The sequence below is a fragment of the Eurosta solidaginis genome, chromosome 3 (assembly GCF_040869045.1).
Source record: "Eurosta solidaginis isolate ZX-2024a chromosome 3, ASM4086904v1, whole genome shotgun sequence".
NCBI classification, from domain to species: domain Eukaryota; kingdom Metazoa; phylum Arthropoda; class Insecta; order Diptera; family Tephritidae; genus Eurosta; species Eurosta solidaginis.
In genome coordinates, this window is record NC_090321.1 from 107617087 (window position 1) to 107642469 (window position 25383).

Consider the following 25383-nt stretch of genomic DNA (forward strand, 5'->3'; position numbering starts at 1 on the left):
TATAATTGTAATGCTCCAAATTTTAGCACTATTATATATTCTTTGCTCGCATGTGTGTTCGATTTCTGGCCCACATAATCCGTGCCCCTCATAACTAGCACCCAATCAAAATTACAATTGCCAACATCTGCGCCCACACCTGCAGGGTTTTTATAGAAACAAGCCCACTTTTAGATTTAGATTTAGATTTATTTATTAAGTCTATGGTTTAGAAACCTTACAGACTAAAACGTACATAGGTTATTAATTATATTGAAAATAGTACATACAAAATTTTTCTTTAAATTCATTGCGATTTACAAATATATCTAAATTTATTTCTCTACATAATAATTGGTTCATTTTGAGCATACCTGGTTTTGCAGAGGTCAATAGCAAATAAATCATGATGTCGTAAGTTTCTGGCTGGAACATTGAGTTTAATACAACGCAATAAAAACGGACAATCAATAGTCCCATTGAGAACATCACGAATAAAAACTAGCAGACATTTTTTATCATTGCACCACTTTTTTCACTGTGCCCTAAACTAACCTTAAATTTCCATATAATTCTTGCTATTTTTGTTTACATTGAATATCACTGTACTATACATCATTACCCCATCTTCTGTATGTATGTACAGTGTACATTGTACACACACTTGCCCTTTTGCCAGCCCCATATATGTATAGTTGGTCACTGTTGCATAAATGTTCATAATGCGTAATATCTATTCAGACAAATCGAAACATGTTTTCACAGATGCCCCGCAATACATACATACATACACATATATATATATATATATATATATATGTTTTGTTCTTCTCGCACCACATATGTATACTTCAATACACTAACTATTCGCCCCATATATATGTATCCCAATGCACCAACTACTCGCGCACGCAAAACAACCGCGACATAGCTGTACAAGCACCCCGTTATCGCTATACATATGTATATTTTAACCGATGCGCAATATATTCTTCTCAATGCTCACAATATATGTAAAACCCAATGCATTATTTACTCGCACACGTAAAACAAATCGCAATATCTTTTTCCAAGCGCCCCCTTATAGTTTTTCTTATACATTTTAGACCGATGCACACAACATATTTTTCTCAGTGCTCACAACATATGTACAGCTCAATACATTATTTACTGGCTCACGTAAAACAAATCGCAATATCTTATTCAAGCGTCCCGGTATAGCTTTACATATATATCTTAAACCTACGTGCACACTATGTATTATTTTCCAATGCTCCAGTATATGTTTTTCTTGCGCACTCGAACAAATCTCAACATGCCCCTACATACGCCCCATTATAGCTTTACATATATATCTTAAACCGACGCGCACACTATGCATTATTTTTCAATGCTCCAATATATATATTTTTGCGCACTTGAAACAAATCTCAACATATTTTTACATACTACCTATTATAGCTTTACATATATATCTTAAACCGACGCGCACATTATGTATTATTTTCAAATGCTCCAATATATATATATTTGTGCACTTGAAACAAATCTCAACATGTTTTTACATACGCCCCATTATAGCTTTACATATATATCTTAAACCGGCGCGCACACTGTATTATTTTCTACACGCTCACAATATATGTATAGCTTAATATATTATCTACTCGCGCACAAACCAAAATCCCCAAACGCCTATCAATAACTATACATTATTATTTTATTTTTCGCTCTATGCCTATTTTTTCTTTTCATGCACCATCCAACTGTGGACTGTATAAAAAATATCCCTCACATTCAACCAATTTTTTTGCTCTATCTCACCTTTTTTTCGTTAAGCGTTTACGTTTGCTTTTATTTTATTGCCTTTTTTAAATTTTTTTTTTCTCTTAAACACTGCGCGCACACTTTTTCTCCGCTCGGACGTTCAAACACTTTTACTCGCCCCTACGATTTCACAACACAGCAAAGCGAAGGATTCTTTTTTTCAGTCGATCGCCATTCGGCTTGACATGGACCAAAATGTTTCGTGCATATTTACGTGTACACACACATGCACTCATGCATGCCTAATTTCTTAAACAAGGAAAACGACTCATATAAGGGGAAAAGGCCAAAGACCAGAAAAAAAGGACGTGTGGCACTCGGGGACTGCCGCGGTAAAGCTATTGCATATTATCAACTTATGCAATTATAATATTTATGCAACATTTTTTTTTCTTTGATATTAATTCAAGTTTTGTCTTTGATATCAATTCAAGTTAATCTTTTTAAGCGTGGTGACCGATAAGAAAACAAATTTTTTACTTTTATTGAATAAATGGGAAGTTAATATTTAACTTTGACCTTAACTTTAACTTTATTTTTAACTTTAACTTTAACTTTCATTTTAACTTTAACATTCACTTTAACTTTAACATTATTTTGAACTTTAACTTTAACATTCATTTTAACTTTAACTTTAACTTTAACTGTAACTTTAAATTTAACTTTAACTTCAACTTTAACCTTAACTTTAACTTTAGCTTTGACTTTAACTTTAACTTTAACCTTAACTTTAACTTTAACTTCAACTTCAACTTTAACTTTAGCTTTAAATTTAACTTTAACTTTAATTTTAACTTTAACTTTCATTTTAACTTTAACTTGAACTTCAACTTTATTTTTAACTTTAACTTTAACTTTCGCTTTAACTTTAACATTCACTTTAACTTTAACCTTAACTCTAACTTTAACTTTAACCTTAAATTTAACTTTAACTTGAACTTTAACTTCTTTAACTTTAACTTCAACCTTAACTTTAACCTCAACTTTAACTTTAACTTTAACTTTAACCCTAACTTTAACTTTTAACTAAAGGCAGCGAAAGCACAGCTGCGCAATAACCCCAGCCAGTCAACACCTGCTACTGCAAGGGAAAAAGCGTCGGTCAGCTCACCCAATGTCGTTGCACAGCGCGCTGTTGGGAAGGAGAAACGTGCGACTCCGCCAAGAGGCTCACTCTCATACACAAGCCTCGAAGGGAAGAGCCAAGACGAACTGCTGGAGTACGCGGTATCAGTGCTGCGTGAGATGCAGGAAACCGCTCTCAAGCAGAAGACCGTGTCCAAGGACATAAAAACCGGTATGGCTCTTCTCGAGGAAGCGTTAAGCTGCATGGGATCGTTAAGGGCCCAAAAGGTAGATGAGAGCAGAGAATCGGCCCGAAAAAGCAAGAGGGCAGAACGAGCTCAGATTCCCACTCGGAGGACTTGGAAGCCAAAAAGAAACGAGATGAAAGAATAAATACGCTTTCACAAGGTGAGTCTTGGTCCAATGTAGCGCGCCGGAGGCTGAAACAGCGGGCCCAGCCAGCCAAGCAGGCAACCCCCGTCCAAGCTCCTAAAGCTCAAAAACGGGCGAGAAAGAGGAGACAAGCAGCAACTTTTGCGGTAAAACCTGTGGAAGGCAAAAGCTATGCCCAGGTACTAGGGGCCATACGCGGCCAGCTCCGCCCTAATGACACAGGTACGGTGGTACGGTCAGTACGAAAAACCAAATCTGGTAACGTACTGATTGAAACGGCGCGCTGCAGTGACCAGACGGCCTTCAGAGCAGCTATAGGTAGTGCAGTAGGAGAGGTCGGTGAAGCACAACAGCTCTCCAAGCGGATGAAGTTGGAAGTACTTGGCATGGACTGTCTCACAACTGAAACAGAAATCCAAGACGCAATAAGGAGGGAGGTCGGAAAAGAAGAAATCACTGGACCTCTCCGTGTCTCTGTGTTCGCAGCAAACCAAAGAGAACAAAAAATGGCGGTCGTCGAAGTGGACGAGAATATTGGCAACGCCCTACTCAAAAAAGGTAAAATTCCTATCGGATGGATACAGTGCCGAATCAGACAGCGAGCAGAAGTACAACGCTGCTTTAGGTGTCTCGGCTACGGACACCGGAAGGCAGAATGCAAGGGTCCAGACAGGAGTAACGCCTGCTGGAAGTGTGGGCAAAGCGGCCACAAAGCTTCGGCCTGTACCGCAGCTCCAAAATGTTACCTGTGCAATACACAGAAGCTCGATCATGTCCCTGGATCTGGAGCATGCAGCATTTTCAGAGCGGCACTCGCTGTTGCAAAGGCCAAAGTCTCAATTCAATAGTGATTAGTTTTATCCAAGGAAACCTAAACCGGAGCAGACTTGCTGATGAGCTACTACAACAGTTGGTCTTAGACCATAAAGCTAACAGCGTTATCATCAGCGAACCCTATAGAGCCCGAAATGATTGGCATATAGACAACACTGGCACCGCCGCAATCTGGATGACAGATGCAAACGCCAATATTGTGAACCGTGTTGCCGGACAAGGCTACGTCCGCCTAACTACGAATAATACCACAATAGTAAGCTGCTACTTGTCCCCGAATGATCCCATTCAAACGTTCAGGGAGAAGCTTGAACTTATTGAAGACGACCTGAGGGACTTAACTAGTAACCTGGTTGTGGCGGGAGATTTTAACGCAAGAGCCGTCGAATGGGGAATGCCGCAGACTAACACCCGTGGAAGGTTAGTCCTTGAGATGGCAGCCAGGCTCGGTTTGAACGTGCTTAACACTGGTACGACCCCTACATACCGACGGCCAGGCTTTGGATACTCGATCCCCGATGTAACACTAGTGTCAGAAAGCCTGTTGCTGACCGCTGCTGGATGGAGAGTCATAGAGGATCTGACTGGCAGCGATCACAACTACATCACTTTCCACCTAAACGATCCCGGTCAGAGGCAGATTCCGAACGGGCCACGCAGAACAAAAGCATGGGACGCATCCAAGGTCGACTCTGCCACGTTCTCCGCATCAGTACTGGGGGATGCCCGACGGATAATCAACAACTCCAGTCCGACGGAAGAGACGGTTGAAAAGACAATGAGCTGTCTTCGCCACGCTTGCAACCTCTCTATGCCACGGAGGGGAGTGTGGAGGGGTAAAAAGCAGGTATACTGGTGGAATAGCGAAATCGCGGAGCTGCGGAAAATATGCCACAGGATGCGAAGGCTAGCAACTCGCGCGCGCGGCAGGCCTGAGGCTCTAGAAAAGTCGGAAGCGTACAAAGGAGCGAAGAAAGCTCTTAGTGCTGCCATTAAGCAAAGCAAGCTTAAGTGCTGGAAAGCGCTTTGCGAGGAAGTGGATCGAGACCCATGGGGGCAGGGATATAAGATAGTAATGAAGAAGTTCCGTCCGCCAAACCAGCTGATGGACGAGAACCAAATAAGGAACATTGTGGATGGCCTGTTTCCCACCCAACTGCCTAGGGATGGCGGGTACGTTACCCATGAAGATCGCAACGTGGAACCATTCCAAGAAGAAGAGCTTAAAACTGCCGTGCGAACTATGAAACCTATGAAAGCATCTGGGCCCGACGGAATACCCGCGGAGGCAATTAGACTAGCTGCAAACGACTGCCCAGAACTTATGTTGCACATGTACAACAAATGTCTCGAAGAAAGAATTTTCCCCACCATATGGAAGACAGCACGACTGGTTCTCATTCCAAAAGGGAAAGGAGATCCCAACTCTCCATCATCCTACCATCCCCTATGTATGTTGGACACAGCAGGGAAATTGATGGAGAGTCTCCTGAAGCAACGCCTCACCAGAGCGTTACAGGACGCCGGAGGACTGTCGCCCAGACAGCATGGTTTTCGGAGGGGGCACTCTACAATAGATGCCATAGCAGAAGTTATAGACGCAGTCAAGAAAGCCGAGACAGCGTGCCACAGAGCAAGACCTATAGTGTTGCTGGTCACGCTGGACGTCAAAAACGCTTTTAACTCAGCTAGGTGGGAGGACATGCTTGAGGCACTAGAAAGCACTTTCAAAGTACCGCAATATTTGTTAGAAATTTTAAGGGACTACCTAAGAGAGAGGTATCTAATATATGAAAGTACTCACGGTCAAAAAAAGGTAAAAATAACAGGTGGAGCAGCCCAGGGTTCGGTACTAGGTCCCGATCTCTGGAATATAACTTACGACAGTCTTCTTCGATTAGACATGCCAGAAAGCACCTTCCTCGTTGCATTTGCAGACGACGTGACAGCTGTGATAACAGCACCAAGCTGCGAGCTGGCACAGCTAAAATTAAACCAGGTCATGCGTAATGTAAATAGGTGGATGGCTGAGCACGGTCTCCAGTTAGCAACAGCCAAAACGGAGATCGTCATCCTCACAAAGAGACGTATTCCCACTACCAGGAACATGATGGTTGGGGACCAGCCAATAGAAACACTCGCTTCAACGAAATATCTGGGAGTGAGGTTAGACAGCAAACTCAACTTCTCGGATCACATACGAGGGACCTGCGAAAGAGCTGCGCGCATAATAGCGCAGTTGAGTAGATTAGTGGCAAACACAGGTGGCCCAAAGCCATGCACAAGGAAGTTGCTTGCATCAGCCTCGGATTCTATACTCTTATATGGTGCAGAAATCTGGGCGGACGCAATGAAATACCGGAAGACCCGAGTCGCCCTCACCTCGGTCCAACGCAGAGGGGCGCTGCGAATATCTTCGGCTTACCGCACGGTATCAGCTGAAGCTGTCCTGGTCGTTGCGGGAACCATACCGATATATCTTCTCGTTGAGGAAAGAAAAACAATATATGACAACGGATCGCAAGCAAGTAGAGCTGCTGTTGCCATGCAGGCGCGAGAAGAATCGATCCGATGTTGGCAAGATCAGTGGAGCAACAGCATCGTAGGAAAGTGGACTAGGGAACTAATCCCTGAACTTGATCCATGGTTGAAGCGACCGCACGGAGAGGTATACTTTTACCTGACCCAGTTTCTAACGGGACATGGTTACTTCCGCAAATACCTACACAGAATGGGTAAGGTTGATAGCCCGAGCTGCCTGTACTGTGGGGAAATAGACGATGTACGCCACACCTTCTTCGAATGCAGGCACTTCTCCCATCACCGAAGGAGGGTAGAAGAGGTACTTGGCGACCTATCCCCGGGCAGTGTCATTAATAACATGACCTGTCGAAGAGACAGATGGGATACGGTCAGCACATATGTGAGGCATATACTTACCAGTAAACGAGAAGACGGATGCCTAGCCCATTAGCGTGAGAGTAGCCATAGAGCTCACGTAGCGCGCACCCGTACCCGAAGTAATGCTAAACGCGGTCCCAGGTACGGGGATTTGCGCGGGCCGTGGGAGGTTAGGTTTTAGTGGGTAGGCCTTCATGGAAGAAGGGAGTCCTACACTCGGAGAGTCTCGCAGTGAGGCTTAAATATCCCGGTCAGTGCATAAAGCATTTCCTCCTTCCACGAAACACAAAAAAAAAAAAAAAAAAAAAAAACTTTAACTTTGACTTTAACTTTAACTTTAACTTTAACTTTAACCTTAAGTTTAACTTTAACTTTAACTCTAACTTTAACTTTAACTTTCATTTTAACTTTAACTTTCACTTCATTTTTAACTTTAACTTTCGCTTTAACTTTAGCTTTAACTTTAACTTTACCTTTAACTTTAACTTTAACTTTAACTTTAACTTTAACTATAACTTTAACTTTAACTTTAACCTTAACTTTAACTTTAACTTTAACATTAACTTTAACTTTACTTTTAACTTTAACTTTAACATTCACTTTAACTTTAACTTTATGATCCGGGGTGGGCGTGAGCTTAGCACCTGCTAACAAGCCAACCTAATATAAACGCACGAAAATCATTTTCTGTCAAAACTGTCTCATACAACTTGTGTGAGAGCAACTCAAATTGAATTTGCTGCGTGAAAACCTAACTCGATTTCCAATTTTTGTTCTGCGTGACATTTAGATTTGACGTTTGCACACATACTTTACATCGTCGCAACGCATGCTTATTTGGGTTAGGGCAAAAAACGCCGGTTGTTTGCGTGCGCTAAAAAAACGCAGTGCGGTTTTATTAGGTTGGCTTGTAAGCGATCATATATGTATACGATAAGCAATAGCACAATGGCTACTTCGTGAAAATCAGCGACAGCTCTTTTAGTTTGATTTCGATGGTCGTACGGTGAGGAAGTGTCGCACGCGCGCTTAGACAGAGTACCAAAGGGTGCCTGTGACACGTGCTCACCGTTCAAGCATTGAAATCAAACTGAATAAATAATTGATTTTGCTTTCGTGCTCGCTACGCGTTCGTGTTTACTAACACATTCTCAATTTGGTAACCGTGTAAATGTAGTGGTGCCCACCGCTGTTTATGATAGAGATCCAATTTTATGTATTTGGCCTGTCGCTAACACCGAGCCTTTTCGAACCTTTTCGAGCCTTTTCGGATCTTACTTACTTACTTGCTTAATTGGCGCTTAACCGTCTAAACGGTTATGGCCGTCCAACAAGGCGCGCCAGTCGCTCCTTCGCTCCGCCCACCGGCGCCAATTGGTCACACCAAGGGAGTTTAAATCGTTTTCCACCTGGTCCTTCCAACGGAGTGGGGGCCGCCCTCTACCTCTGCTTCCATAGGCGGGTTCCGAAAGAAACACTTTCTTGGCCGGAGGATCATCTTTCATTCGCATAACATGGCCTAGCCAGCGCAGCCGCTGCGTTTTAATTCGCTGGACTATGTTGATGTCTGCGTATAGCTCGTACAGCTCATCATTAAATCTTCTTCGGTACTCGCCATCGTCAACGCGTAGAGGTCCATAAATCTTTCGAAGAACTTTTCTCTCGAACACTCCCAAAGCCGCTTCATCTGCTGTTGTCATGGTCCATGCTTCTGCCCCATATAGCAGGACGGGTACGATAAGTGACTTGTAGAGTATGATTTTCGTTCGCCGAGAGAGGACTTTACTTTTCAATTGCCTACCTAGTCCAAAGTAGCATTTATTGGCAAGATTGATTCTTCGCTTGATTTCAGTGCTGATGTTGTTGCTAGTGTTGATGCTGGTTCCCAAATAAACGAAGTCTTTTACTATTTCGAAATTATGGCTGCCAACAGTAGCGTGGTTGCCAAGGCGCATATGCGCTGACTCTTTACTCGATGACAGCAGGTACTTCGTTTTGTCCTCATTCACCATCAAACCCATCTTTACCGCTTCTTTTTCCAGCTTGGAGTAAGCAGAACTAACAGCGCGGGTGTTTAGGCCGATGATATCGCGATAAAATCTATGCAATAGCTTAAAACCATATTTATTAATAACGCTCTAGCTCGTTTACATTTGTCTAGCACACAAAATATAATTTTAACACATATATTTTCTAGCCCACATACACATATTTTCTATCCCACATAATTTATACTTTCTAGCTCACATTCCACATATAACCTTTTAAAACACAATTTGTTCTTTTTCTTGTCTTACTGGCACCGTGTCTTATTCTTAACTGACTGACTTCGCCCAACTTAAATAATTTTTCAATTCTAATGCGCAATAATTTCGATCATAGTAAGCCAAGACATGTTGCACTCAAAAGTATATTTTAAAAACAGTAAATATATTCGGGCAGGCGCATTCTCTCCTGCGCGGCATTTATGACACACAGTACAAAAATGCCCCAGTACGAAACAATATGCTATATCATTGTCCTGAGGACCAGAAAAGTGTTCATTGGGAAAAGAAAATTGTGCCCAAATTATTTTAAGAAGGGGCATGGAGCTGAAAACTGCTACCAGGCGGAATTTTGGAAGTGCCCTGGTAGGCCAAAGCATAATAGTGTGCTATGCCCGAATCGGGAACCGAAGAAACAGTAAATACTGTGCAGGTCCAAACCCAGCACAACAATTCGAGACCAAAGAGAAAATTGGATTGACAATTAAAGGGGGCCAAGAGACAAACAAATGCGGTGCAAGAAGAGGGCAAGAAGGGGCGAGATGGCCATAGAATAATAGATGCTTCAGAGACAGAAGAACCAAGAAGAAAATTAATGAAAACTGAAGCTATAATTGAAACAAATGAACCTATTCGTACTGATGAAAAGTATTCAGTGAATTTTAATAAGGGGCAAGAGCGGGCAAGGACATTATTGCCAACGGCAATGATGAAAATCGTTATAAACGGCTATGAATTGGGGCGTGTTAGAACGTTGCTAGACACGGGGGCACAGATTAATATGATAACTTTTACATTGCAGCAAAGTTATGGTATAAATACAGAACCGATCGGGAAAAAGATGATTGGCATTGAGGGCAATCCGCTGCAAGTGAGCAAGGGGACTATTTTGGTGCTAAAGCCTTGGTATTCATCGAGTGTGCAGATCAATGCAGAATGTTGGATCCTGCCTAAAGAAAGCCAGTGGTCTCCGGTGCTTCCTGCACCAGGTACAATGGTAGGTCCGATACATCATTCTATAGAAGGTGAGTGAGCTGACCCAAAGTACTGGGTACCAGAAAAGGTGCATATGTTACTTGGGGATAGCTTAGTTGCAAGAATGGTCATTAAAGTAATACGAAATAGCTTGGTTGGGATAGCTTTGATGCAGACAACAGTGGGCATTGTAAATTTTGGTAACTGTGCTCAAAGTCTGGATGAAAAGACAGGTGAGCTTTTGTCAATGATGAGCTACAAAGATAATAGAGAGCTAGACAAGTTAATTACAAAGTTTTGGGAAATGGAGCAGGTGAACGAGTGCTCAATGCAAACTGAAGAAGAGGAGCTAGTAGAGGAAATTTTCCTGGATACTCATTATAGAGATAAAGATGGCCGGTTTCTGGTTACTATACCCCTGAAAAATGCCAGGGGCATAGGCAGTTCAAGAGAAATTGCGCTGCGAAGATTTCTATATTTAGAAAACCATTAGAGAAGGAGCCAGAGCTGAGAGCGAAATATATAGAATTTATGAGAGAATATGAGGAGCTGGGGCATATGAAGATCATAGATAAATATTCATGGCAGAGCGAGTTGACGTATTATATCCCACATCATTGTCTGGTCAAAAAGTTTCGTGTTGTTTTCGACGCAAGTTGTCGTACCAACAAAGGGGTCTCCCTAAATGAGGTGCAACTACTAGGGCGAAAGTTATAGAGAGATTCGAGCGAGAATAGAGAGGAACAGTTAAGAGAATATTGGCTAACAGTAGTGACATACGGTATGACATCATCAGCATACAATGCTGTAAGAGCAGTGATGCAGTGTACCAGAGATGCGCAAGATAACTATCCAGAACCTGCAGAAGCTATCATAAACGATATGTATATGGATGATTGTGTGACTGAGCAGGATGTGATCAAGCTAGCGAAGCAAATAGATTATATACTTAAGGGTGCGGGTTTCAGCCTCCGAAAGTGGAGGTCAAATAGTAAGGAACTTATGACTGTGCTAGAATCCAAGGAGCAAGATGTCATAAAGTTTGAAGAAGAGACGAGGGTGCTAGGGCTGGTATGGTTGGTTTCGCCAGATCAATATTCATTTATAGTGAAGACGACAGAGCTCCCAAATGATATAACAAAACGGGTTGTTGTGAGCTGTGTGGCGCGATTATTTGACCAAAATGAGTATATTTCGCCGGTAATTGTAATAGGAAAGGTGATGATACAGGACTTATGGCGCTTGAAGTTAGAATGGGATGAAAAGTTGCCTTCCGAATTAGAAGAGAGATTTAAAGATTATTGGGGCGAAATGAAAAGGCTAGAATAATTCAGAATACCAAGATGGCTTGGTACAAATTCGTGGGGGCAAGTAGAGCTGCACGGCTTCGCGGATGCGTCAGAGTCAGCCTATAGGGCAATTATATATGCTAGAACGGTGCGAGATAGTGGGCAAATTGAGTGCAGATTAATAGTATCCAAATCTAGGGTAGCACCGAAAAAGAAAGTAACGATACCTAGATTGGAATTGTCAGCATGTGAGCTATTGTCCAGATTACTGTTAGAGGTCAAGAGGGCGATGAACTGGAGCGAGGTTAATTATACGTTGTGGACAGACTCGCTGGTTGTTCTGTATTGGTTGGAAAAGATGCCAAGAGATTTCGTAGCGAATCGAGTTTCAACCATTAAGGATAATACCACAGCGAAAAATTGGAAATACGTACGGTCGAATGACAATCCAGCTGATTTATTAAGCAGAGGGCTAAGATATGCCGAGCTAGTAGGCAATGGGCTGTGGTTGAACGGTCCACAGTTGTTATCGCTGCCTCAAGCACGATGGCCAACAGATAAGTTCGAACAAGCCAAGATAAAAGATACAGAAGCAGAAATCAAAGTGAAATCTATGAAACTCTATTTAACAAGAATTGTGGGCCAGAAAACGCTGGCACAAGACCAGCTTTTAAAGTAGGTACTAGACTTTGGGCGCAAAGACAAGTTATGATACAACATTTTGAGAACCGATGGCAAGTTGATTATTTAAACAGTTTGCAAGAACGAAAGAAATTGCGCAAGGAGCGAGAGAATTTTAAGGTGGGACAAATAGTCATAATCAAAGCTGAGATTTTTCCACCAGCCCAGTAGGCATTGGGCGAATGACCGAGCTGATCCTTAGTAAGGACAAACTGGTTCGATCTGTTGTGGTGCAAACACAAACGAGCAAATTAACGAGACTCGTATAAAAATATGCATACTACTAGACACAGCATAGCAGCAGTAAAAGATGAAGTATTTGGGGCAAGAAATTATGTAGATGTCTATGTATGTCTATTTGAGCTTAGGTTAGGAAACCATATGTTTTGGCTGGCACTGTTTCGTACAGGGGCATTTTCCCACTGTGCGTCATAAATGTCGTGCAGGGGAGAGTGCGCCTGCCCGAATAAATTTACCGTTTTTATACTCAGTTGAGCAGAGCTCACAGAGTATATTAACTTTGACTGGATAACGGTTGGTTTGACAGGTATAAAGGAATCGAGATAGATATAGACTTCCATATATCAAAATCATCAGTATCGAAAAAAAATTCGATTGAGCCATGTCCGTCCGTCCGTCCGTCTGTCCGTTAACACGATAACTTGAGTAAATTTTGAGGTATCTTGATGAAATTTGGTATGTAGGTTCCTGGGCACTCATCTCAGATCGCTATTTAAAATGAACGATATCGGACTATAACCACGCCCACTTTTTCGATATCGAAAATTTCGAAAAATCGAAGAAGTGCGATAATTCCTTACCAAATACGGATAAAGCGATGAAACTTGGTAGGTGAGTTGAACTTATGACGCAGAATAGAAAAATTTTGGACAATGGGCGTGGCACCGCCCACTTTTAAAAGAAGGTAATTTAGAAGTTTTGCAAGCTGTAATTTGGCAGTCGTTGAAGATATCATGATGAAATTTGGCAGGAACGTTACACTTATTACTATATGCCTGCTTAATAAAAATTAGCAAAATCGGAGAACGACCACGCCCACTTTTAAAAAATTTTTTTTTTAATTCAAATTTTAAAAGAAAAGTTAATATCTTTACAGTATATAAGTAAATTAAGTCAACATTCAACTCCAGTAATGATATGTTGCAACAAAATACAAAAATAAAAGAAAATTTTAAAATGGGCGTGGCTCCGCCCTTTTTCATTTAATTTGTCTAGGATACTTTTAATGCCATAAGCCGAACAAAAATTTACCAATCCTTGTGAAATTTGGTAGAGGCGTAGATTCTAGGACGATAACTATTTTCTGTGAAAAAGGGCGAAATCGGTTGAAGCCACGGCCAGTTTTTATACACAGTCGACCGTCTGTCCTTCCGCTCGGCCGTTAGCACGATAACTTGAGCAAAAATCGATATATCTTTACCAAACTCAGTTGACGTACTTATTTGAACTCACTTTGTATTGGTGTAAAAAATGGCCAAAATCCGACTATGACCACGCCCACTTTTTCGATATCGAAAATTACGAAAAATGAAAAAAATGCCATAATTATATACCATATACGAAAAAAGGGATGAAACATGGTAATTGTATTGGCCTATTGACGCAAAAAATAACTTTAGAAAAAAACTTGGTAAAATGGATGCGACACCTACCATATTAAGTAGAAGAAAGTGAAAAAGTTTTGCAGGGCGAAATCAAAAGCCCTTGGAATCTTGGAAGGAATACTGTTCGTGGTATTACATATATAAATAAATTAGCGGTACCCGACAGATGATGTTCTGGATCACCCTGGGCCACATTTTGGTCGATATCTCGAAAATGCCTTCACATATACAACTAAGGGCCACTCCCTTTTAAAACCCTCATTAATACCTTTAATTTGATACCCATATCGTACAAACACATTCTAGAGTCACCCCTGGTCCACGTTTATGGCGATATCTCGAAAAGGCGTCCACATATAGAACTAAGGCCCACTCCTTTTTAAAATACTCATTAGCACCTTTCATTTGATTGATACCCATATCGTACAAACAAATTCTAGAGTCGCCCCTGGTCCACCTTTATGGCGATATTTCGAAAAGGCGTCCACCTTAAGAACTAAGGCCTACGCCCTTTTAAAATACTCATTAACACCTTTCATTTGATACCCATATCGTACAAACAAATTCTAAAGTCACCCCTGGTCCACGTTTATGGCGATATCTCGAAAAGGCATCCACCTATAGAACTAAGGCGCACGCCCTTTTAAAATACTCACTAACACCTTTCATTTGATACCCATATAGTACAAACAAATTCTAGAGTCACCCCTGGTCCACGTTTATGGTGATATCCCGAAAAGGCGTCCACATATAGAACTAAGGCCCACTCCTTTTTAAAATACTCATTAACACCTTTCATTTGATACCCATATCGTACAAACAAATTCTAGAGTCCCCCTGGTCCACCTTTATGGCGATATTTCGAAAAGGCGTCCACCTATAGAACTAAGGCGCACGCCCTTTTAAAATACTCATTAACACCTTTCATTTGATACCCATATCGTACAAACAAATTCTAGAGTCACCCCTGGTCCACCTTTATGGCGATATCTCGAAAAGGCGTCCACCTATAGAACTAAGGCCCACGCCCTTTTAAAATACTCATTAACACCTTTCATTTGATACCCATATTATACAAACGCATTCTAGAGACACCCCTGGTCCACTTTTATAACGATATTCCGAAAAGGCGTCCACCTATAGAACTAAGGCCCACTCCCTTTTAAAACACTTATTAACACCTTTCGTTTGATACCCATATTGTCCAAACGCATTCTAGAGTCAACCCTGGTCCACTTTTATAACGATATTCCGAAAAGGCGTCCACCTATAGAACTAAGGCCCACTCCGTTTTAAAACACTTATTAACACCTTTCGTTTGATACCCATATTGTTCAAACGCATTCTAAAGTCAACCCTGGTCCACTTTTATAACGATATTCCTGAAAAGGCGTCCACCTATAGAACTAATGCCCACTCCCTTTTAAAACACTTATTAACACTTTTCGTTTGATACCCATATTGTACAAACGCATTCTAGAGTCAACCCTGGTCCACTTTTATAACGATATTCCGAAAAGGCGTACACCTATAGAACTAAGGCCCACTCCGTTTTAAAACACTTATTAACACCTTTCGTTTGATACCCATATTGTAAAAACGATTCTAAAGTCACCCCTGGTCCACTTTTATAAGGATATTCCGAAAAGGCGTCCACCTATAGAACTAAGGCCCACTCCCTTTCAAAATACTCATTAACACCTTTTATTTGATACCCATATAGTACAAACAAATTCTAGAGTCACCCCTGGTCCACCTTTATGGCGATATCTCGAAAAGGCGTCCACATATAGAACTAAGGCCCACGCCCTCTTAAACTACTCATTAACACCTTTCATTTGATACTCATATCGTACAAACAAATTCTAGAGTCATCCCTGATCCATCTTTATGGCGATATCTCGAAACGGCGTCCATCTATAGAACTTAGGCCCACGCCCTTTTAAAATACTCATTAATACCTTTCATTTGATACCCATATCGTACAAAATAAATTCTAGAGTCACCCCTGGTCCACCTTTATGGCGATATCTCGAAACGGCGTCCATCTATAGAACTTAGGCCCACGCCCTTTTAAAATTATCATTAACACATTTCATTTGATACCCATATCGTACAAACAAATTCTAGAGTCAGGCCTGGTCCACCTTTATGGCGATATCCCTAAATGGCTTCCATTTATAGAACTATGGTCCACTTCCTCTTAAAATACTCTTTAATACCTTCCATTTGATACACATGTCATACAAAATAAAATACTCATTAACACCTTTCATTTGATACCCATATCGTACAAACAAATTCTAGAGTCACCCCTGGTCCACCTTTATGGCGATATTTCGAAAAGGCGTCCACCTATAGAACTAAGGCGCACGCTCTTTTAAAATACTCATTAACACCTTTCATTTGATACCCATATCGTACGTTATGGTGATATTTCGAAAAGGCGTCCACCTATAGAACTTAGGCCCACTCCCTTTTAAAATTATCATTAACACATTTCATTTGATACCCATATCGTACAAACAAATTCTAGAGTCAGGCCTGGTCTACCTTTATGGCGATATCCCTAAATGGCGTCCATCTATAGAACGATGGTCCACTTCCTCTTAAAATACTCTTTAATACCTTCCATTTGATACACATGTCATACAAACACATTCCAGGGTTACCCTAGGTTCTTTTTACAATATGGTGATTTTCCCTTACTTTGTCTCCACAGCTCTCAACAGAGTATGTAATGTTCGGTTACACCCGAACTTAGCCTTCCTTACTTGTTAAATATACTTTTGAGTGCAATATGTCATGGCTTGCCATGATCGAAGTTATTACGCATTAGAATTGAGAAAAGATTTAAGTTTAGCGAATCAGTCAGTCAGATAAGAATAAGACACGGTGCCAGTAAGACAAGGAAAAGAACAAATTGTGTTGTGAAAGGTTATATATATGTATATGTGAGCTAGAAGGTGTAAATTATGTGGGCCAGAAAATATGTGTATGTAGGCTAGAAAATATATGTGTAAAAATTCTATTTAGTGTGCTAGACAAATGTAAACGAGCTTGAGCGTTATTAATAAAAAGGTTTTTTTCTGGTCTTTGGCCTTTTCCCCTTATTTAAGTCGTTTTCCTTGTTTGTGAAATCAATCATGCATGAGTACATGTGTGTGTACACGTAAGTATGCACGAAACAAATGCTTTCGTTATATTTTTCAATTAAAACATTTAGTTTTCTTAGAATACTACGTCTATCAATTAGCTGAAAATTCAATTCATTCCAAATTTCAACCAATTTATCAATTACATGAGGAGTTAAATTTTTTGCGAAAACATTTTGCTTTGAATTTTAGCATTATCACTTAAAAAAAATTTAGACGGTAAATTCAGATTATTTTATTCACTCGATAAAGCAAATGCAATAATATCGTGTTCAAGTATATGTGATAAAGTGGATTCAGATGATGTAGAAGGATTAGGTTCATCCATTTTAAATTAAAAAATAAAAAGCTGTAAAAAAAACAAAACTGTCCTTAAGAAATTTCTTAAAATTAACAATATGGTGACTAAAACTTCATTTCAGGCTAAATTCTCATAATTTAAGCTTCATATCTCTACTAAAATTCAAAAACACTATAGATTTAATAGAAATGTAGGTAAAATACCTTTAAAGTTAGCCCAATATGATATTTTTCCTATAATTCTATCAGAAGCTATGAAGATTTTTTGACCAAACCCAACATTCATATGGCAAAATATCTATTTTGTAAAAGTGGGGGACTCGAAATCGGACTTAGAGCTATGGTGTTTGCAGAAACTTTTCTTGCAATCATCTGTAGATTGCGTTTTTGCTATACTCCTGATGGAAAAAAATTTATATATATATATATGTATATATGGAATTCTTTGTCAAATCAGCCATCCCCTGCCCACTTCAATTTTGTAAAAAAAAATTTTTTGAGTACACGAAAAAATTCGTCAAGAAGTGTAGTTTTTTATGCCGTTAAGTATTTCTTAAAAATAAAGTTTTTTAACCTGAAAAAAAAACTGTCTAAAGTGAGGCATCACGCAAAAAAGTGTCATTTTTTAGTAAAAAATTATCGAAAAAAATATAATTCCTCAGTAATAATGACCAAATTACTTATCAGAAATATCGTGGGGGTCGCTAAACAAGAATCCGATGTCAAATTTCATTTATTATATTTTTTTCGATCATTTTTGACTAAAAAATGGCACTTTTTTGCGAGATGCCTCAATTTAGACATTTTTTTCAGGTTAAAAAACTTTATTTTTAAAAAACACCTAACGGCATAAAAAACAACACTTCTTGACGAATTTTCTCGTGTGCTGAAGATTATTTATTCCCAAAATTTAAATGGACAAGGGAGAGTTGGCACTGCTGAAGGATGAGAACAGACTACCGGAGCATAGTAAAATAGAATCGCTACGTCCAATAGTAGATAAGAATGGTATTTTGAGAGTTGGAGGACGTTTAGATGAAGCGGGGCTAGAGTACGAAGCAAGGCACCAGCCGATTGTCGTTAATGGTTCCAGGTTAGCTCAGCTGATAGCTGATTATGCGTATAGAGGGACTAAGAATGGAGCGGTGCTGGTAATGACTCGATACATCAGACAAGAATATTGGATTCCACGGTTAAGGAATGAGCTCAGTAGATTTTTACATAAATGTGTAGTAGGTTGGGTTGTTGTGTTTGTATGCTTGAAAACTCGGGCAGTACATACCGACATGGTGCTAGATCTAACGACGCAATCCTTCATTGCATGTTATGAAAGATTCATAGGAAGACGTGGTCGATGCGCAAGGCTGTTTAGCGATAATGCGACGACACTTGTTGGGGCTAGTAAAATGATGTACAGAGCAATCGACCACTGGAGGGGGCAAGAGGTATTCGAACATCTCGCAATTAAAGGAACTGAGCGGCGCTTTATGATTCCAGCAGCTCCACACCAAGGAGGCATTTACGAGGCAGCATTGAAATCTATGAAATTCCATTTAACAAGAATTGTGGGCCAGAAAACGCTGGCAAAAGACCAGCTTGTGACGTAGGTACGAGACTTTGGGCGCAAAGACAAGTTATGATACAACATTTTGGGAACCGATGGCAAGTTGATTATTTAAACAGTTTGCAAGAAGGAAAGAAATGGCGCAAGGAGCGAGAGAATATTAAGGTTGAACAAATAGTCATAATCAAAGCAGAGAATTTTCCACCAGCCCAGTGGGCATTGGGGCAAATGACCGAACTTATCCTTAGTAAGGACAAACTGGTTCGATCTGTTGTGGCGCAGACACAAACGAGCAAATTAACGAGATTCGTACAAAAATATGCATACTACCAGACATAGCATAGCAGCGGTAAAAGATGAAGTATTTGGGGCAAGAAATTATGTAGATATCTATGTATGTATATTTAAACTTAGTTTAGAAACCCGTAGGTTTTCGCTGGCACTGTTTCGTACAGGGGCATTTTCCCACTGTGCGTCATAAATGTCGTGCAGGGGAGAATGCGCCTGCCCGAATAAATTTACCGTTTTTAAATATACTTTTGAGTGCAACACGTCTTGGCTTGCCATGATCGAAATTATTACGCATTAGAATTGAGAAAAGATTTGAGTTGAGCGAATCAGTCAGTCAATTAAGAATAAGGCACGGTGCCAGTAAGACAAGGAAGAGAACAAATTGTGCTGTGAAAGGTGTGAGGACCAAATAAATCCTCATTAATTTGGCCCACACAAAACGACCCCACAACATATTTGACACGACATTAACACAACAAGTGGCCACAAAAGGTTCTAGCAACACGATCAACCAACAAGTCTCAGCAACACAACGAGCGGTCGCAACATTTAACAGCAACACGGCCAACCAACTAATCTCAGCAACACAACGAGCGCACGCAACCATTTGAGCTAGCAACACCAAACACAACAGCCATAAAAGGGGCGACACAGCAGCAAAGCAGTCAGTCAGCACGGAGCTGTGGTCGTGACCAGAGCTACTAGCGAAGTATATCCCTATTGCAGTTGACCTTCTCTATGCAATAGGAATCCACTTCATAGGAGCGAGTCGTGGAATGGTGATTGCGTTTGATCTTCTCTACGCATCACCCCCAGAGACCAAAGGCCCCGCCACAGTAACGCGCAACCGCGACAGTTGACGCCCGCTCACCTCCGTCAGTAGAAGTACGCCGGGAGAGGCCGCAACAGAGCGGCAACGCACGTAAACCAGCAGTCAGTCAGCACGGAGCTGTGGTCGTGACCAGAGCTACTAGCGAAGTAGATCCCTATTGCAGTTGATCTTCTCTATGCAATAGGAATCCACTTCATAGGAGCGAGTCGTGGAATGGTGATTGCGGTTGATCTTCTTTACGCATCACCCCCAGAGACCATAGGCCCCGCCACAGTAACACGCAACCGCGACAGTTGACGCCCGCTCACCTCCGTCAGTAGAAGTACGCCGGCAGAGGCCGCAACAGAGCGGCAACGCACGTAAACCAGCAGTCAGTCAGCACGGAGCTGTGGTCGTGACCAGAGCTACTAGCGGAGTAGATCCCTATTGCAGTTGATCTTCTCTATGCAATAGGAATCCACTTCATAGGAGCGAGTCGTGGAATGGTGATTGCGGTTGCTCTTCTTTACGCATCACCCCCAGAGACCATAGGCCCCGCCACAGTAACGCGCAACCGCGACAGGTGACGCCCGCTCACCTCCGTCAGTAGAAGTACGCCGGCAGAGGCCGCAACAGAGCGGCAACGCACGTAAACCAGCAGTTAGTCAGCACGGAGCTGTGGTCGCGACCAGAGCTACTAGCGAAGTAGATCCCTATTGCAGTTGATCTTCTCCACCTACTAACGGGACCCAGCCAACGGAATACGGCCGGACCGCTAAGGCCCGCCACCGCAATCAAGGATACCGCAAGATAATCCGTGTAAAATTGAAAATGAAGTATACAAACACGTTTTATTTTATATTATAGAATTTAGAACAAATAAAGATAGTGAAGTTTTTATATTAAATCGATTTGCAAGGTGCCCCTTTAATACAAATTTATTGTAAACGAACCCTGGGCACGGCGAGTATACCCCAGCAAATATCAAAGAAGCAACGGGGCATGAAAAAGCTTCGTTGCAAAGGTTATATGTGAAATGTGAGCTAGAAGGTATAAATTATGTGGGCTAGAAAATATATGTGTAAAAATTCTATTTAGTGTGCTAGACAAATGTAAACGAGCTAGAGCGTTATTAATAAAAAGGGGTTTTTCTGGTCTTTGGCCTTTTCCCCTTATTTGAGTCGTTTTCCTTGTTTGTGAAATTAGGCATGCATGAGTACATGTGTGTATACACGTAAGTATGCACGAAACAAATGCTTTCGTGATATTTTTCAATTAAAACATTTAGTTTTCTTAGAACACTACATCTATCAATTAGTTGAATATTCAATTTATTCCAAATTTCAACAAATTTATCAATTACATGAGGAGTTAAAATTTTTGGCGAAAACATTTTGCTTTGAATTTTAGCATTATCACTTAAAAAAAAATTATACTGTAAATTCAGATTATTTTATTCACTCGATAAAGCAAATGCAATAATATCGTGTTCAAGTATATGTGATAAAGTTGATTCAGATGATGTAGAAGGATTAGGTTCATCCATTTTAAATTAAAAAATAAAAACTTGTAAAAAAACAAAACTGTCCTTAAGAAATTTCTTAAAATTAAAAATATGGTGACTAAAACTTCATTTCAGGCTAAATTCTCATAATTTAAGCTTCATATCTCTACTAAAATTCAAAAACACTATAGATTTAATAGAAATGTAGGTAAAATACCTTTAAAGTTAGCCCAATATGATATTTTTCCTATAATTCTATCAGAAGCTATGAAGATTTTTTGACCAAACCCAACATTCATATGGCAAAATATTTATTTTGTAAAAGTGGGGGACTCGAAATCGGACTTAGAGCTATGGTGTTTGCAGAAACTTTTCTTGCAATCATCTGTAGATTGCGTTTTTGCTATACTCCTGATGGAAAAAAATTTATATATATATATGTATATATGGAATTCTTTGTCAAATCAGCCATCCCCTGCCCATTTCAATTTTGAAAAAAAAATTTTTTGAGTACACGAAAAAATTCGTCAAGAAGTGTAGTTTTTTATGCCGTTAAGTGTTTCTTAAAAATAAAGTTTTTTAACCTGAAAAAAAACTGTCTAAAGTGAGGCATCACGCAAAAAAGTGTCATTTTTTAGTAAAAAATTATCGAAAAAAATATAATTCCTCAGTAATAATGCCAAATTACTTATCAGAAATATCGTGGGGGTCGCTAAACAAGAATCCGATGTCAAATTTCATTTATTATTTTTTTTTCGATCATTTTTGACTAAAAAATGGCACTTTTTTGCGAGATGCCTCAATTTAGACATTTTTTTTCAGGTTAAAAAACTTTATTTTTAAAAAACACCTAACGGCATAAAAAACAACACTTCTTGACGAATTTTCTCGTGTGCTGAAGATTATTTATTCCCAAAATTTAAATGGACAAGGGAGAGTTGGCACTGCTGAAGGATGAGAACAGACTACCGGAGCATAGTAAAATAGAATCGCTACGTCCAATAGTAGATAAGAATGGTATTTTGAGAGTTGGAGGACGTTTAGATAAAGCGGGGCTAGAGTACGAAGCAAGGCACCAGCCGATTGTCGTTAATGGTTCCAGGTTAGCTCAGCTGATAGCTGAATATGCTATATAGAGGGACTAAGAATGGAGCGGTGCTGGTAATGACTCGTTACATCAGACAAGAATATTGGATTCCACGGTTAAGGAATGAGCTCAGTAGATTTTTACATAAATGTGTAGTAGGTTGGGTTGTTGTGTTTGTATGCTTGAAAACTCGGGCAGTACATATCGACATGGTGCTAGATCTAACGACGCAATCCTTCATTGCATGTTATGAAATATTCATAGGAAGACGTGGTCGATGCGCAAGGCTGTTTAGCGATAATGCGACGACACTTGTTGGGGCTAGTAAAATGATGTACAGAGCAATCGACCACTGGAGGGGGCAAGAGGCATTAGAACATCTCGCAATTAAAGGAACTGAGTGACGCTTTATGATTGCAGCAGCTCCACACCAAGGAGGCATTTACGAGGCAGCATCGAAATCTATGAAATTCCATTTAGGAAGAATTGTGGGCCAGAAAACGCTGGCAAAAGACCAGCTTGTGACGTAGGTACGAGACTTTGGGCGCAAAGACAAGTTATGATACAACATTTTGGGAACCGATGGCAAGTTGATTATTTAAACAGTTTGCAAGAAGGAAAGAAATGGCGCAAGGAGCGAGAGAATATTAAGGTTGAACAAATAGTCATAATCAAAGCAGAGAATTTTCCACCAGCCCAGTGGGCATTGGGGCAAATGACCGAACTTATCCTTAGTAAGGACAAACTGGTTCGATCTGTTGTGGTGCAGACACAAACGAGCAAATTAACGAGATTCGTACAAAAATATGCATACTACCAGACATAGCATAGCAGCGGTAAAAGATGAAGTATTTGGGGCAAGAAATTATGTAGATATCTATGTATGTATATTTAAACTTAGTTTAGAAACCCGTAGGTTTTCGCTGGCACTGTTTCGTACAGGGGCATTTTCCCACTGTGCGTCATAAATGTCGTGCAGGGGAGAATGCGCCTGCCCGAATAAATTTACCGTTTTTAAATATACTTTTGAGTGCAACATTTCATGGCTTGCCATGATCGAAATTATTACGCATTAGAATTGAGAAAAGATTTGAGTTGAGCGAATCAGTCAGTCAGTTAAGAATAAGACACGGTGCCAGTAAGACAAGGAAAAGAACAAATTGTGCTGTGAGAGGTGTGAGGACCAAATAAATCCTCATTAATTTGGCCCACACAAAACGACCCCACAACATATTTGACACGACAGTAACACAACAAGTGGCCACAAAAGGCTCTAGCAACACGATCAACCAACAAGTCTCAGCAACACAACGAGCGGTCGCAACGTTTAACAGCAACACGGCCAACCAACTAATCTCTGCAACACAACGAGCGCACGCAACCATTTGAGCTAGCAACACCAAACACAACAGCCATAAAAGGGGCGACACAGCAGCAACGCAGTCAGTCAGCACGGAGCTGTGGTCGTGACCAGAGCTACTAGCGAAGTATATCCCTATTGCAGTTGACCTTCTCTATGCAATAGGAATCCACTTCATAGGAGCGAGTCGTGCAATGGTGATTGCGGTTGATCTTCTCTACGCATCACCCCCAGAGACCAAAGGCCCCGCCACAGTAACGCGCAACTGCGACAGTTGACGCCCGCTCACCTCCGTCAGTAGAAGTACGCCGGCAGAGGCGACAACAGAGCGGCAACGCACGTAAACCAGCAGTCAGTCAGCACGGAGCTGTGGTCGTGACCAGAGCTACTAGCGGAGTAGATCCCTATTGTAGTTGATCTTCTCTATGCAATAGGAATCCACTTCATAGGAGCGAGTCGTGGAATGGTGATTGCGGTTGATCTTCTTTACGCATCACCCCCAGAGACCATAGGCCCCGCCACAGTAACGCGCAACCGCGACAGGTGACGCCCGCTTACCTTCGTCAGTAGAAGTACGCCGGCAGAGGCCGCAACAGATCGGCAACGCACGTAAACCAGCAGTCAGTCAGCACGGAGCTGTGGTCGTGACCAGAGCTACTAGCGAAGTAGATCCCTATTGCAGTTGATCTTCTCTATGCAATAGGAATCCACTTCATAGGAGCGAGTCGTGGAGCGGTGATTGCGGTTGATCTTCTCTACGCATCACCCCCAAAGACCAAAAGCCCCGCCACAGTAACGCGCAACCGCGACAGGTGACACCCGCTCACCTCCGTCAGTAGAAGTACGCCGGCAGAGGCCGCAACAGAGCGGCAACGCACGTAAACCAGCGCAGAGCGCGGCAGCAAAGCGCAGCAGAGGTCCGCCGACGCACAACGTAACAAGGGTAAGCCAGCGCGAACCGCGGCAGCAGAGGTACGCCGACAGAGACCACGTCAACGCGGCGACGCATAGCGCAGCCCAGCTAAGCCAGCGCCAAGCGCGGCGGCAGAACGCAGCAGAGGTACACCGACAGAGTAATACAAATAGACACCGACGCAAGGCGCAGCAGAGTAATACAAGTAAACGCCGACGTAGGGCGCGACAGAGCATCGCCTCAGCAATACAAGTAATCGCGGACGTAGGGCGCGACAGAGTATCGCCCAGCAAATACGAGTAGACGCCGACGCAAGGCGTGGTAGAGAATCACCCAGCAACCAGCAATACAAATAGACGCCGACGCAAGGCGCAGCAGAGTAATACAAGTAAACGCCGACGTAGGGCGCGACAGAGCATCCCCTCAGCAATACAAGTAAACGCCGACGTAGGGCGCGAGAGAGTATCGCCCAGCAAATACGAGTAGACGCCGATGCAAGGCGTAGCAGAGAATCACCCAGCAACCAGCAATACAAATAGACGCCGACGAAAGGCGCAGCAGAGTA

The 25383-nt window shown here is 41.4% G+C and overlaps 1 protein-coding gene across 7 annotated transcripts in view; it reads left to right on the plus strand.

Annotated features, from left to right (window-relative positions):
- The window catches only part of LOC137244225 (lysosome membrane protein 2), a 913474-nt gene that overhangs the window by 427777 nt on the left and 460314 nt on the right, over positions 1-25383 (plus strand). The gene's annotated exons all lie outside the window — the stretch shown is intronic.